A 13,367-nucleotide genomic window follows, 5' to 3' on the forward strand; every position below is an offset into this window, starting at 1 on the left:
GGGGAAAAGGAGTAAAGACACAATTTCAGGAATGAGAATGTGATACAACTACAGAGTCTGTAGATATATTTCAAAGACAAGTGGCTGTTATTGTGATAGTTACTGTATGTGTCAACTTGGCTGGGCCGTGGGGCACCCAGATATTTGGTAATGCATTTTACTGGGTGTGTCCGCGACAGTGTTTGCAGATGAGATTAGCATACATGCTTGTGGACTGGTAGGGCAAGTGGCCTTCCATGATGTGGGTGGGTGCTCCCAATGAGCTGCTGACCTGAGCAGGACAGAGCAGCTGATACCAGCCCATTTCCCCTGCCACGCGTAAGAGAAACCTCCTCCTGACTGACTTCCTTGACCTTGAGAAGGGATCTTTTTCTGCCTTTGGACTCCATCGGAAACACCAGCTCTTCTTGGGTCTCGAGCCTGCCAGCTTTCACACTTGAACTCACGCCATGGGCTCTCCTGGGTCTCAGGCCCCTGGACTCGGCCTGGGGGTACGCCATGGGCTCTCTCTGGTCTCAGGCCCCTGGACTCGGCCTGGGGGTATGCCATGGGCTCTCTCTGGTCTCAGGCTCCTGGACTCGGCCTCGGGGTACGCCATGGGCTCTGCTGGGTCTCAGGCCTCTGTACTCACCCTGGGGTTACACCATGGGCTCTGCTGGGTCTCAGGCCTCTGGACTCAGCCTGGGGGAACGCCATGGGCTCTGCTGGGTCTCCAGCTTGCTGAGTGCACATCTTGGGACTTCTCTCATCCATAATTGTGTGAACAAATTTCTTGTAATAAATATCTCTCTCCCTCCCTTACCCACATCTATACACACACTCACACACACACACACATACCCGTCACTTCTATTTGTTCTCTTTCTCTCCAGAACCCCAATACAATTATGCACAGTTTTGTGCTGATAACGTCCACAACTTACATACAATGAACATATATGCTGGAAGACACATATTACTGAAGCTCACTCAAGAATTAATTTGTAGCTTAGAATAGCCCTAGATCTATTTAAGAAATTAAACTTATGGTTAAATCATTCCTCACCATCCCTCCACAGTAACTCCATGCCTTTATAGCTTAACCAGTAAGTTCTGTCAAATTATTCCACATGCCCATCAATACATGAGTGGGTTAATAAAATGTGCTACATCTGTACCATGGAGTACCACTCAGCCATAACAAACCATGCTGAACTAACACCTCTTGTATTATCCTGGATAGAGCTGGAACCCATTCTTCTAAGTGCAGTATCACCAGAATGCAAAAAAACAAACACCACATGTACTCACCATCAAATTGGTACAAATTGATCAACACTTCTGCGCACATATGGAAGTAGCATTTATCAGAAGTCTGACAGGAACGGGGGGAGGAAGGGATGGGTAAATTCACACCCAGTGTGTGCGGTGTGCACCGTCCGCAGATGGGCTTGTAGCTCTGACTTGGGCGGTGCAAAGGCAATATATGTAACCTCAACGTCTGTACCCCTGTAGTGTTTTGAATATACATAAATAAATCCAATTCTACACAAAATGTTCAACTCAAGAAAATTTCATTTAATTCCAAACTCATTTGATGAGACTAACATTACACTGATGCCAAAAGAACATTACAGAGATATAACAAGGAAAGAAAAATACATATCGATGAACAAATGGCCATAGATGCAGAAATTGTGAAAGAAAATTGTAGCAAATTGAGGATATAGGAAACGAAGAAGAGTTCATCCTGGGAATGAAAAATTTGTTTAACATTCTAAAAATCAAACCATGCAATTCAGCGTATTAAAAAATTAAAAAGGAAAAACCATGGAATTCTCTCAGTAGACAGAGCAAAAGCGTCTGACAAAGTCCGACATCGATTCCTGTTCAAAATTCAGCAAACTGGAAATAGAAGGGAACTTCCTCCACCTGTGAAAACCTACTTACTGCTAAGTAACTAAGTGCCCTTTCCTTGTAATGCCGGGATCACGGCGTCTCCGCTCGGTGTTTCTCTCCAACACCGTGCACTGCAGACGGGCAGTGATGCAGGCACAAAAAGGCACCCCTGTGATGTAGACAGTCGGTGCAATCTAGAACGAAGCTGGTAGAACCACTACGTGATTTTGCAAGACTACAAGATATAAGGTCAATAAACAAAAATACACTGATTTTCTATATACTTGCAATAAATGGAAACCGAATAGATTTTTGTAAACATAGCATCTAAATGTTTTAAACATTAGGGATAAATCTGGCAGAAGACGTGCAGCACTGTCTCCTGGAAACTACAAATTGTGGATGGGAAATTAACAGAAGACCTACAGAAACAGAGAGATCACCCAGCATCTTTATGACAGTATAGAATTCTACATTCAGGTATGTATTTATCTTTGCCAGTGAACTGTCTGTTTGCACATGGTTTTGTGTTGGTGTCTATACCATCATTTTATTTTTCAATGTCAATAACTGACTCCCTTTAGTGTTTCTTCTAGGGCAAGTCTAGAGGATGTGAATTGACTCAGATTTTGTTGGTCTGGGAAATTATTTCTGACTCATTTTTGAAGCGCAGTGTTTCTAGGTACAGTGTTGGTGGCGAGTGGGGCCGCTCTGCTCCACACAGGGCTTGGCTCCCCTCCCCACCTGGAGATGCAGAGACAGGCAGGCAGCACCCGTGAGAGAGACCTGGCATGACCAGTGGCCCGTTCCATGAAGATGCACACGCATGTGTGTCCCACAAGTTCATCTTCCCGCATCCTCCTCCCGAGGAGGAGAGTGGCCAGGGCCTGCGGTCAGGAGCCCCACACGATGGGCTCACAGACTTCGGCAATAAGGCTTGCCAGGTGTGAGACGCCACAGGAGGATAGAGAAGCATGTCGGCCCCGGAGAGTTCTCCGCTACAGGTGAGCCTGCTCCTGCCTGCAGACACACCTGCAGTGCACGTCACTCTCTGCGGCTCACCTCTTTGGGTGTGGAACTCAAGACAGGCTTTTTTTTCCACACAGAAGTAGAAAGGACCGCATTAATGTTAACAAGTTTATTAATACTATACTCATGGGATAGCACAATATTCTAGTTTTCTATTTGTTTCCTATTGCTTTTGCAACAAACTGCCATAAAGACGTGTGAACACACATACATGACTTTCTTATACTTCCAGAGGTCAGAAGAGCAAATGGGACCCACTGGGCTAAAGCCATGGTATCTATAGGTCCGTACAGAATTCTATACCCATGTATATATTTATGTTTGCCAGTGAACATTATATTTATGCTCCTTTTTGCTGTTGCCAGATAAAATATAAAACGGTCAAATGTGAATTTCAGGTAAATAAATTTATTGTCATTTTCTCTCAGTTCACGCAAGTATTACAAGCAAGTATGCACATGCTGCATAGTTACACTGAAAGTCAATTGTTTATCTGTAATTGCAGCATAATTGACTATTGTATTTCTCAAGGTTCTCCAGGCAAAGAGAACCAGTTAGAGAGATAGACAGAAATGTGGATACAGTTATGGAGGTATGTATAGACACTTTGAAGAGATTTATTATGAGAGGGAGCTTGATGCACTAGTGGAGGCTGAGAAATCCCACGGTCTACCATCTGCATTCTGGAGGCCCAGGGGATCCAATTATACAGGACTAGATTCCAAAGCACGCAGGCCTGAGGATCAGAGAAAGCGCTGGTCTAAATCCTCGTTCTAGTCCAAGGGCCTGAGAACCAAAGGCACTCATGTCTGTGGGCAGGAGAAAATGCCTGTTGGAGGTCAAATGGTGAACTCACCCTTCGTCCTCCTTTCTGTTCTATTGACACCATGAATGTGTTGGAAGCGGCCACCTACACTGGTGAGGGAAACTCCTTACTCAGTCTGTGGGTTCAAGCACTAATCTGCTCTGGACACACCCTCACAGGTGCACTCAGAAATACTGTTTTCCCACCTCCCTGGGTATTCCTTGTCACAGTCATGCTGACACGTGCAATTAACCATCACAGGTTTCCTGTAGTTTTCCTTGTTGGATATGCAAACCCTGACACGGAAGCAGTCATGGCATTTGGAATAATATGGTGCAGACACTGTGGAAAGGAAGTAGAGGTTGAATTCCAGAAGGCAAATCCATAGACATCAAATGAAGGTTGATGAGAGTGTAAGTGAAATTGGGTCTGACTGATTCATTAAAAACATGCAAACCTGAATACGTATCTCAGCACCTGCTGTGAGAAGTGACAGCCGGGTCGTCCTGTGCTGAGGGTGCAGCCCCTCAGGACTCTCAGGAGACAGCAAATGCAGATCCATTCGGTCTTAACCGCACCGGTTTTCACCCTGAGCCACCCTCCACATTTCGTGTCCTGAAGTATACACTGCATATAATTGGGAATAACAGGGGGGAAAGTAACATTATTACATGGCTCGGGGACAAAGGGACAGATGAGACAGTGTGTGATCTCAGATTAGACATCCGAAGTGAAGAGGAGAAGGGTCATGAAAGGAACAAGAGTGTCTCAAGAATCTGAGTGCTCGTTTTGGGCAAGATGAATTTGTCACTTTAGAGAAAATTAACTCTGCAGTATCTGTTTCTTCATGTGTAGGGTAATGTCTAATTTTCAGAGTCACGGATTACGAAAGATATAATTTCTATGCAGATTGTTGCGTCCTGTCTGGCTTAGAGATAATTCTGTACTCCTTGTCTTAAAGTGACCTCCTGTGCTTGCTGAGATTTCGGAGCCTCGTCGTTGCCATTTTCCCACCTGATCACATGACATGCCCAGAGTGTGTGCGAACCTCATAAGACAAACTGAAAAGTCCTACTCTGCAGATAATGAGTAAAAGGTTTGTGTTGACCAAGTTTCTGTGCTATTACAGCCCTCATGAGAGGGAATGAACAACTATCGTAATTGTGTTCCACTTTGTTTTCAATGTGTTTATTAATTTTACCCTTAGTGTTGTCTGAAGACACAGATACGTCAAGACAGGAGGCCGACCGAATTCCGCCTTGACCCTGAAATTTGTGATGATTTGGTAAGTAAATTGAAATTTGCTTCTCACTTTTTGTGAACATATGTTTTAAATTACAAATGAAAATTTGAAAGCTTTGAGGTAAACAGTAAGAATAATAACAGGATTTTTTTAATGAAAATGGAACACTATTTTCTTCAGGTTTTTCAGATTATTTTTCTCATTAGAAACCAAACCACACCCAAAGCAATGTACAGTGCTCTTTTTGTAAGTTTCAGTTTGTTTAGAAAGCCTAAAGTGCTCATCATAAACACACTTTAAGGCAGAATTTAGCTCACGGGGAATATTTTCAGCCCTCATCACTAAGTTAGTCAATGACTTTATAAAGATTTCATGAATAGCAGAGGTTCTATTTCCACATATATGTGTGGTAACCACGAAACAAGATAAAACAAACAAAAAACTACCTATTAGCAATTGCGACTGCAGCAAAAGCCCGATAACTTCTATGGTCACATGATATAATTTCATTATGGTGGAAGGTTAAAGTATTCCAAGTTATATGTATAAATGGACGCTATATTCTCACCCCATTGCTCTGTCTACCCCCTAGGACAGTGCCACTGGCTGGTACCTACCACTGGCCGTCTGATGGCAGGCAGCCTTCCCCTGTCACGGGAGGTTTCCCTACGTTGGAAGGGTCTGCGTCCTCCCACGCACAGCGCCTTTTCCCCTCCGGATCAGCTTCCATGAACGCCTCCTCACCTTCTGCCTTAGCTTCTCTTTGTGTCTCTGTGGCTGTGACAACCTCACAGGCCGGAGCTTTTGCAGCCCTCACCCAGCCCCTGACCCCAACTCAGGTCTGTCCAGTCTGCAGGGAGCTGCCTCATGCAGACAGCTGCCATGCCTTATGCCCCTGTCCCTGCGTCGTGCTTTTGAGAAGGGCGTGGGTCACTGAGTGAGTACAGGGGAAAGATTTCCCACCTGCCAGAAGACACTCTTGCCATTCTCAGCCCTGTCCTGCACCCAGGATACCCACACAGACCGTCCCACCAACCCTGACTGTGTCCCTAACTAGCAAGATTCACTGATGTATTTTCCCACAAGTCTTAAAAAGAAAAACTTTAGACAGAGTCCTTTCAATCTGGGAGATTTTATTGAATAACCCCCTCCCCAGCATCCTTTGTTCTGATTCTGGCATTTCTGTTAGTCAAATGTTCAGCCTCTTCTCTCCACTGATAACTTGTAAATTTGTATTTTAGTTTTATTTTGGAGAAAGATTTCTTCGATTGTTTCTTCTCATCATTTTATTAATGATGTTCTAGCTTTGATTTCAGCGTATGCCCCCAGGAGTTTGTCGCTGATTGGTCCTTTTTCACGTCACTTTACTCATTCTCTAGATATAATATCTTATCACATCTCTCATGATATGATTATGGTTTTTATCTTGTAAAGAAGTCTCCTTCTGTTCCTGTCGTCCTGTTTCCTCAGCCCATGCATTGTGACGTCCCTTCTCCACGTTGAGCAGGGGTGTGCGTCTTCCAGACGTTAAGCCCGTGGACTCTGGGCCCGGCTCTGTTGCTTTCTTGCTGTTTGCCCTGAGTTCAGTTGACTGTTTGTGCTTTTTCATCTCTACGGCAAAGCATAGTATCTGCCTCGTTGGATCCTTTGCAGCATTGAGTTAATACATGAGCAATGCTTAGAGCATTGCCTGCTACATAATCAGGAGATGAGGCTGATATACTCCAATCATCCTGTATCTAACAATCCTCTCATATGCCCTTTGTTAGGTGTATTTTCTCGGGTTGGATTTTTTTTTTTTTTAAATGTTTGGTGAGCCCTAGTTGTCCATATCTGAGAGGTGCTGAGATGCCGGCTGAAAGCTCTGCCCAGGTGGCACGTGGCTGTCCAGGCCACGCGGAGTTGGCCTTTCTCCGCGTTGGCGGGTGGTGAGCCAGGTACCTTCCCTCTGTCTCCACATTCCAGTTTAGAAACCATACTTCACTTTTAAGGAAGCTGGAAACACCTGGAAACTGTAGAGTATTCTTAGGCAGAAAGAATAATTTATTCCAATATTTTCTTCTTTCTCATAGCATCATTGGTACCTAAACAGGATAGCTCTCATTTCATAGGATAGTGAGTTTCTGGAACAGAAAGAATGAATTTAGTTTTTGTAAACTAATTCCAGCTAGCAAAAGTCTGGTAATACAAATCATATTTCAGTAGACAAAAATATTTTACTCTGACCTGTTTTTACAATCTGTACAATATTAGTGAACAGGGAAAATGTCTAGCAATTCAAATAGTGAGCCTAGAAGCAGCTGGAGACTTCAAATTGTGCCTGGAACATACAGAAAGTATTAACAGAGAGAACACAGTTGACACTATTCATACTGGTAAGGCCAAAAGCAAGTCATGAATGCAAAGTGCATTTAAAGGATTTGAAAACTATGTCTCTTCTCCCTCTCTTCCTTCCTGTCTTCCTTCCTACCTTTCTCTTTAGGATTATAGAGCAAAGGTTTACAAATGGAATCACTTTTGTTAGTTGCAGAGATACCCTGTGCAGAACTCAATTACATCACTTCCTCTCCCAATTCAGCACTGAAAATAAATTTTGATCTGGGTGCAGGCAGTATTGTCCCTTTGTGTTGCTTTAAAGTATCATTTAATGCATGGAAAAATAGATAGGAACCGCAGTTCCCACTGCAGGGTACAGACAGTTCTTGCTTCCATGATTCAAATAGGCGTAAATGTCAGTTGTCAAGGTCTAGTGCAACAACAACAATGTCTCAACAGCACTGTTTTCAGTTACCAAAGCTGCATGAAGTGGAAACACTCTCTGCTGGCTCTTCAGTCCACAAATCACTACATCGATACAGGAGTCATGCTGGGCAGTGGCCAGTCGTCCCTTCCTTCAGATTCCATCCGTGGTTCTGCCTGGGCGTCTGTCATTCATTTCACGCGCAGACAGCAAATTGCATCGTGTGTGGCCTCCTCGTCTGAGCGGTTACCCGCAGGTGTTGCAAGGCAGTAGAGAAATGAGAGAGAGTTGACCAGTGAAGGTGAGCACCCAGCAAAGTCTGGAACAATGGTCATCAGGGGTCTTCATTGGCATTTTTCCTTTCTTGTTGTGTCCTTTCCTGGCTTTGGTGTCAGGGTGATACTGGCTTCGTAGAGTAACTTAGGGAGGATTCCATCTCCTTCTCAACTTTTTGAAATACCTTCAGTAGAACTGGTACCGGTTCTTCGTTGTAGTTCTGGTAGAATTCAGCTGTGAATACCTCCAGTCCTGGGCTGTTTTAGTTGGGAGATTTTTTTTTACTGATTCGATCTTGCTATTCCTTATTGTTCTGTTCAGGATTTCTGTTTCTTCCTGACTGAACCTAGGGGTTGTACGTTTCCAGGAATAAATCCGTTTGGTCTGGATTTCCTACTTTGTGCACGTAGAGGTGTTCGCAGCAGCCTCAGATGATCTCTTACATTTCTGTGGCATCGGTTGTGATGTCTGCTTGTTCGTTTCCGATTGAGCGTGTTTGAATCCTCTCTCTGCTTTCTCAGTTAATCTAGCCAGTGGTCTATTTGTAGCGTTAATCTTCTCAAAGAACCACCTCTTCCTTTCATTGATCCTTCGTGTTTTGTGGTTTCAGTTTGGCTCTGCTCTGATCTTTGATATGTCTTGTCTTCTCTTTGCTTTGGTATGTTCCTATTTTTCTAATTCCTTGGGCTGTGACCTTAGCTTGTTAAATGCTTGCTGTGGCTTTTTAAAGGAGAGGCCTGAGCCCCTCTCCGAGCAAGCCTGGGTGGGGCAGGCAAGCTGTCAGAGGAGCAGCAGCTGCTCCCAGGTGCCCTGGCTGGGTCATCCCAGGTGGAACCCTGGCCTGCCCTGAGCAGGAATGGTGGCACCTTGGCAGGTATGGGGGGCCAGTGGGGTAGCGGGGAGGGACAAGGCAGAGTTTACTTCTGTCTTCTTTGTCCTGAGGGACCCTGGGGCATGCTGCAGTCCCCTCTCAGGTGGAAGTGGCCTGCCCCGAACGCCTAAGCTCTGGGAGTCCAGCAGTTCCTCTGAGCCCCACCAGTGCTCTAAGGCTGCTGTGGTCTGCGTGGCTGCTGTGGGAAGTTGGCTGAGGATCCAGCGATGGAGAGACCCAAGGGCTGAGGCTCCCTGGTCAAGGCAGCTGCAGAAAAGCTGCCTGAGCACCATGGGAGGGACATGAGACACAGTGCTGCAAGCCTGGACATGGGGACCCTGTGGGGACGCAGCCCACTCTGAGCCCAGAACCGGCCCTTCTGCAGCCCCATGTGCATGCCGACAGCTCCATCTGCCCTGGTGCAGCCCCACGTGCATGCCGACAGCTCAACCTGCCCTGGTGCAGCCCCACGCCCATGCAGACAGCTCCATCTGCCCTGGTGCAGCCCCACGCCCATGCAGACAGCTCCATCTGCCCTGGTGCAGCCCCACGCCCATGCAGACAGCTCCATCTGCCCTGGTGCAGCCCCACGCCCATGCCGACAGCTCCATCTGCCCTGGTGCAGCCCCACGCCCATGCCGACAGCTCCATCTGCCCTGGTGGAGCCCCACGCCCATGCAGACATCTCCATCTGTCCTGGTGCAGCCCCACGCCCATGCCGACATCTCCATCTGCCCTGGTGCAGCCCCACGCCCATGCCGACAGCTCCATCTGCCCTGGTGCAGCCCCACACCCATGCCGACAGCTCCATCTGCCCTGGTGCAGCCCCACGCTCATGCCCACAGCTCCACCAGCCCTCAGGCAGCACCAGGCCCATGGTTACAGCTCTGTCTGCAGCACTGCCTGCTTGCAGGTGAGGAAGTCCCTGTGTCTGTGACCTTCCCGGGTTCCGGTGCTGCTTTTGTCCTGGACTCTGCGCTGCACCTGTGTCTCCACTGCCACCAAGTTTGGACCCTGAGCCAGGGGCTCCAAGGCACAGGAGACTCGGTGCTCCTCTTTCCTTTGTCACAGAAAGCATTGCTGGCCCTTCCCCATCCCCTGGGGTCAGAATGCCAAGGAACATTCTGCTCTCCTGAGCTTCCCCTATTCCTTTGTGGGTCCACAGCCCAAGCAGGTGCTGAGGGTGTTTGTGCGGGATCCCCTGACAAGGAGACTGAAGCGCTGTGGCTCCCTAGGCAGGGTGGAGCCACACAAGGGGTGTGTGAGCCACATGCTGCTGTGGCCCCCGCTTGGGCCAGTGGCAGGGGGTGGGAGGAAGGACCCTGTGTAGGTTGGCAGCCCCGGACTCTGTTCCCAAAGCGCTCTCAATCACACAGGGCTCGGCACCTGCACTGGTGATGGCAGACCTGCCTTCCAACAGGTCGGGAGCTGGCAGACTGCCTGGGCATGAGGGGGGAAATAAACACTCCCACCTTCCCTTCACTGCGCTCGGAATTCCTCAGTGGTCAGCCTCTTTAGGCTGCTATGGTTTAAACGTGTCCCCCAGATTTTACGTGTTGGGAACTCATCCCCAGTGTGGCAGTGCTGAGACGCAGGCCCTTTAAGAAGTGGTTGGGGCAGGAGGGCTGTGCCCTATGAGTGGATGAGTCAGTCAGCAGGGCGCAGGGGGTCCCTGTGGGAGCAGGATCCTGACAGAGAGATGAGTCCCACCGTGGCTCCCGCCCTGCCCCAGGGCTCCTCCTCCCACCACGGGCTGAGGCCCCAGGATGGCCTTCAGCAGATGGGGCTCCTCAGTCCTGGCTTCCCCCCTCCACAAACCTGAGCCAAAGCCTGATTTTTATTCATTGCCCTGTCGTGGTTGTTGCCCTAGCAGCGCAGAATCCACTAAGACCTAGTGAACACAGATAACCAGTTTAAAAGTCAGAGAAGAGTAATCGCAAATTACCATGAAATATTTGCAATACACTGAGGCCGAGAGGTAGGGATTACAATGAAAGTTTTAGAGACTATCATTTAAAATGAGGTCAAAGGCACCTGGTTTGAATCATGACGATGTCTATAAAGTTATTTGCATTTTGGAGTGCGCGGTCCTGTTTGTCAAAAAGGCATTAGGTTTGCCCTCCAAATTTGGCTGAAGATTGGTCGATGAGGCTCACAGCCCTTGGGGTCCCTGATAAATTGTCATGCTTGCTGGGATGTGGGACGTGCCCTGCAAGGTCACCGCTATGTGCGGAACCTGTGTTTCTGCAGGAAATGTTTTGCTGAGGATTTCGTGGAGCCAAGGCATTTCTGCTACTCCCGGCCACGCTGCCTCACCCTTTGGTTCAGGGCTTTTTCTGGAATAACCGAGTGGGTCCTGAACCCACAGGTGCACCCTGCCGTCTGCTCCTCCCTCCAGGCCCTGGGGCGTCCTGAGGCTTCGCCACTCTGGCCTGTCCTGCACCTGCTCTTCCCCACAGTTCTGATCCTCCTTCTCCTGAGTTCTGCGTTGCTTAGCTCTGGCGTGAGCCTCTCTCTGCACTGACTGCGTCCTCACCCAGTCCGGGTTATAGCCAGGGCAGGCTCCCAGGCCGCGTCGCTTGCGGTCCCTGCAGCCGGGGAGGTGGGCTGAGCGCAGGCACCGCACGCGGTGGGACGGCAGCGCTGGCCCCTGCAGCTTGGCGATGACAGTGGCTCTCCCGGCAGGTAGAGCGGCCAACGAAGGGTCCAGCTTGATGGTAGCTGGAAACAAGTCATTCCCTTTCTGCAACTCGTCCTTTGGGGTTTCCATGGCAGCAAACTTCTGTTCGCCTGCCTGCTCTGGTATGTCTTTAGCTCCCTCCGTGGTTTCATTTCTCCTGTCTGAGCCTCAGTGTCTGGCCCAAGGCCGTCTTCACCATCGGCTCCTAGATGACTCTCCTTACGTGCTGGCTCTGCCCTAGGGCTGCCTCTGACTCCTGGCTTTCCCCTGGCATTCCCTTCTCAGCTTAGGGGGAGCAGGGGGCATCGCCTCCCTCGTGCCGCCACCTCTCCGCAGGGTGCAGGAGGCCAGACTCGTGCGCACACAGCCCACCCAGCCATTGGCTCGCCCTGCTCGGTCAGTGCCCAGGTGGCGTGCGCAGGGGCCCTGGCCGGAGGCCGAGGGACTGCGGCTCTGAAGCAGGTGGCCGCTCAGCGTGGCAGGGTAGGGACGACTGGTCGGTAGCAGAGTGCGAAGACTGACTCCCTGGCTCTTTCCTTAGCGGTCCCTCACATGGCACTGTGTGGGGTCTTTAGCACTGTCCCATTGTTTTTCCAGAGAGGACACTCCATCCCCAGACGCCAAACCTGGGGTGAGAATGCGGTGTCTGTGGGGGTGGGAGCTGGCCAGGGAGGGGTTCAACCTCCCTTTCTTAGATTCTCCTTGGTGGTTTCAGCCCCGCCTCTGCCCTGGCGCCTCCGGGCCCTCTGCCTGCCCCATTTCTCCAGGAATCATCCCTCAGCATCCTGTGCGGGACGTGCTTGAGCCTGGCTGCTGGGCTGCGAGTGGGACAACTGCAGCATCCCCAGCAAAGCCCATTTTCCATTCTCCGCTTCACGCGCTCTGCCCTGGCGTCCTGTGCGCTCCGTGGATGTGCGCGGCCTGGCTCTGCCCTCACCCTGCCCCTTTGCCTTTTGTTTTCTGGTCTCCACCTCCCTGCCTCATCAGCCTTCTGCCTTCTAAATACGTCTGCAGTTTCCTTCCCTGTGGATGTTTCCTCCCATTCTGTCTGTTGTGGGTCGATAGCTCCTTTTATCCCTTTATTGCTATTTATATGCGTCTGGGAAGGCCGGGAGGTGACAATGTGCACTAACAGGCCATCTGCACCTGAAACTCCCACAGGAGGTTACAAGGTAACAGTTTGAACCAGTTTGAACAGTTTCCACCTGGAGAGCGTGAGGCTCCTTCCAGGGACGGCGGCTGGGTGGCGGTGGGCGTGTGGCTTTGGGGCTGCATTTGAGGCCCAGCAGCATCTGGGGGCAGCCGACGTGACAGGACCTGACGAGACCTCCCAGAGGGTGTGCACGGTGGCAGCAGCGGAGCGTGGGGCCGTTTTATCGGGGGAGCTCCATGGCCCAGAGGCGACTGCTCCTCAGCTTCCTGGAGGTCTTAGGGCCACATGAGAAGCCTGGAAAAAAACAGCACCAAGAAAATCCTTTAGGTTATTAAAAGGAAACCAAAGTACAAACAAAAAACATAAAAGCCCATCAAAGTATAATTATTTGAAAAGAAAAATTATAAAAAGCCAGGCTGCTCTTCTTCCTACAGCAAAATTATTACATCGTGATGTGCGTGCATTTGAATATAGCTGATACTTCTTAGGCGATGTCAATCCTGGCATCTGTGCCAGGGGTGGGGTGTGAGGAGGCTTCCCCTTCCCTGGCACCCGCGCCCCCCGTCCCACCCCCTGGGTGGCCGCTCCCTCCTGGGACACCCTCCTGGCCCTTGCCCTTCCTGCCTCCCTCCCAGCCTGGCCCTCGTGCACAGGGTCCCTGTGAAACTGGGCCGTGTCTGCAGTGCAGCTCT

The 13,367-nt window shown here is 49.5% G+C and overlaps 1 protein-coding gene across 12 annotated transcripts in view; it reads left to right on the forward strand.

The window, feature by feature from the left end:
- The window catches only part of LOC123648940 (olfactory receptor 2T6-like), a 54,446-nt gene that overhangs the window by 8,790 nt on the left and 32,289 nt on the right, over positions 1 to 13,367 (forward strand). For all 12 annotated transcript variants that reach the window (XR_006738827.1, XR_006738828.1, XR_006738829.1 and 9 more), the window contains exons 4-7: positions 2,226 to 2,358; positions 2,751 to 2,882; positions 4,674 to 4,808; positions 4,920 to 4,997. The gene's annotated coding sequence lies outside the window, so the exon portion shown is untranslated. The remainder of the gene's footprint in view (positions 1 to 2,225; positions 2,359 to 2,750; positions 2,883 to 4,673; positions 4,809 to 4,919; positions 4,998 to 13,367) is intronic.

This window comes from Lemur catta, chromosome 13, assembly GCF_020740605.2.
Source record: "Lemur catta isolate mLemCat1 chromosome 13, mLemCat1.pri, whole genome shotgun sequence".
Taxonomy (NCBI): Eukaryota; Metazoa; Chordata; class Mammalia; order Primates; family Lemuridae; genus Lemur; species Lemur catta.